The sequence below is a fragment of the Larimichthys crocea genome, chromosome X (genome assembly GCF_000972845.2).
Source record: "Larimichthys crocea isolate SSNF chromosome X, L_crocea_2.0, whole genome shotgun sequence".
Lineage (NCBI taxonomy): Eukaryota > Metazoa > Chordata > Actinopteri > Sciaenidae > Larimichthys > Larimichthys crocea.
In genome coordinates, this window is record NC_040020.1 from 18,619,963 (window position 1) to 18,622,740 (window position 2,778).

General features: G+C 34.8%; 1 protein-coding gene across 6 annotated transcripts in view; it reads right to left on the reverse strand.

The window, feature by feature from the left end:
* Positions 1-2,778, reverse strand: part of tenm3 (teneurin transmembrane protein 3) — a 229,612-nt gene that overhangs the window by 225,015 nt on the left and 1,819 nt on the right. The gene's annotated exons all lie outside the window — the stretch shown is intronic.

Below are 2,778 nucleotides of genomic sequence, written 5' to 3' on the forward strand. Positions count from 1 at the left end.
TTGATTTTACTAGAGAAAAAAATAATAAAAATGTAATACTAATCAATTATTCATTTGAATATAATGTTCATTTCAACCTATACCATGAGACTGCAGCCCTGAAATGTCTCTTCACATGTGTTGCTTCTGACACTGTGGTTTTCTGTGTGCATGCTCTGACTACACCATGTGTTTTTGTGGTGCGTTCCTCAAGTTGGCTTGCAGGCAAATGATATAAAAGCAGATGGCACAGACAGTAAACGTGACCGGTTATTATATGAAAGAGAAGAAAGTGAACAATTTGCATTCTGTTAACTTTTCTAAACACAGCTGGACTTAATGTCCCAGTTCATTTTCTGTTGTCCTGTTAATTACTCTTCCTATTCTTACATGTTAAGCTTTTGACTCTTCAGCATTTAGTCATCAGAAGTCCCCCTTGCTCCACGCTCTGTCCTGTTTGATCCCTGATTGCACTTTAAACTGCTTTGGTCCCAGAAAAGGTTAAACAGTGAGTTGACTGGATTTATTCTGGATAGTCCTTCACACAGCTGATGACTTTTGTTCTGTTGACAGGTTACTGTACGGGACGACTAAGGGACACAAGGACATGGTTCACCGTGAGCAGGATGATTATAACAGACAAGGTGCAACACACACACACACACACACACACACACCCACACACCCACACACACGCACACATGCTTGCCCTGCCTTCGTCTGTCTTTTCTGGTTGTAGCCATGTAGCCATCTCTTTCTCTCTTTTTGTTAATCTTGTATTCACACTCAGATCTTAATGTCCAAATATCTATTTTCTATATTTTAAATGTCCATGTGAATCCTAATATGTTTTATCCAAAACGGTTTTGGTATTTCTTTACAGATTTGTGGATTTTGAATGTCTCTAGTATTGTAGTATTGATAGTCACAGGTCAGTGGAAAGAGAAGTTAAAGATAAATTATTCCTGATGAAAGTGACCTAAGTCTTGTGAAAGAAATGGAGAAAAGAGTGAAAAATGGCATATTAAATAGAAAAAGTGCTTCACCACAGAGTGCATCCATTGTTCTCCTGCTCCAATTAACACAGCGTCAATATTTGAGAAATGAAAAAATCATAATTACTCAATCATCTTATCGCCTTCGTTTTCACTGCTGGCCTAATTGGAGCTCATTTAAAATTAATATAACTTTTAATTGAACGGCAGCACTCGTTATCTCTTGTTGTGCCATTAATTACGGAAAGCTTTTATAATTTCCCTTTTCATTTGCTGATTAAAGATGAAGAGGCACATACTGAGATTTTGCAGATAATTTATTTGTCTTCTTTTCATTTATATTTTAAAGGATTATCACACGTGTTATTTGAATGTGATTTCAGCTCGTTTCCAGAAAGAGTTACTCTTGATGACTTATTAAATTTAATGGAAAAAAAAAGTATTCTGAATTTGTAGTCCATATCCATGCATGAAATTCTTTCCCCATTTTCACATTTTCAAATATTAAGAAGCAGATTTTTTTTTCTTCACATATAGGAACAGAACCTCCATCCTGAAGCATATTCTTTTTGTTTTGGAGGGAGTTGTAATTTTGTACAGAAAAATGTTCCATGTGATGTAATTACAAAAAAAGCCTACAGCCCTGCATTCATTAAGCATCAGTCATTATGAGTATACAACGCTAACAAGCAGCAAGTATAATTACTAACAATTTAAAGCAGGTCTCATTTTTCTGGGCATATTCATATTTTAGCTATATCTGACAATTTGAGTCTGACCTCATCAGTATATTGTATAAAATGAATAAATACAAATGAAAGCATATTTTATTGTGCACAAGATGAATGTGAAACATTTCTTTTTTTATTTGTATGTCTCATTTCATTTTCATTTTTATTAAAACCAGAAGACTAGTGATAATGTTCATGAATGTGTGTTTTTGTTGAATGAAATCAAAATGTCTGTGTAGATCATAACATAATTATAAGTAATCTTTGAATAGTGAAGGGCCTTCCACAGATGAGGTATGACATTGCATTTTTTGGGTGATTACTGGTTTCACAGTGACAGTGTGCAGTGACCAGATGATAATAAAAACATTACATAACGTAACATATATAATATAAAAACATGTTCCATAATTGGTTTGTGTGTTTGATTATATAAAATGACAGTTTCAATTTTGATTATTTACTCTTTTTATCGATAATAATAATTATGTTCTGAATATGTTATGGTATTATGTTATGTCATTTCAATCTGAACAAACGGTGCAAAAGAATAAGAAATATTAAAGATGTACATCCGACATGAGTTTCCACCTTCACACTTTCTGTGTTGATAGCCTGCAGACTTTCTCTTCTCCTGTAATGCCTAAATGAGATCTAAGGCTGTGATCAATAAGTCTCCACCTCATCTGTCTGCTCTGTATTCTGGGGTCCTGCCTCTCTTTCTCTGGCTGGAATTGTCTTTTAGTTTTGTCTCAAATAAATAAAAACACTCCTTTTAGTGTCTTCATAGCCGAGGTCAGGTTGAACTGTTCACGGTGAGCCGAGGCTCGTCTTCTTATAATCCCATTGATTCTATACTGCATGAGTCAGGTCCGAGCACGCGTGGCAGCTGTTGTCACTGTGTTTTCTTTTCTTACCTCATGTCCTTTTGTTTCTACTTGGCAAACTTCTTCTTCTGCACATCCTCAGAACAAAAAGCTGCTGTACATGTGATAGTTAGGCTGTTTTATAGGGTTAGTATTATATAACAGAGTTAGTCAATCAACAGAAATGTATATAGCAATTTTAATAAT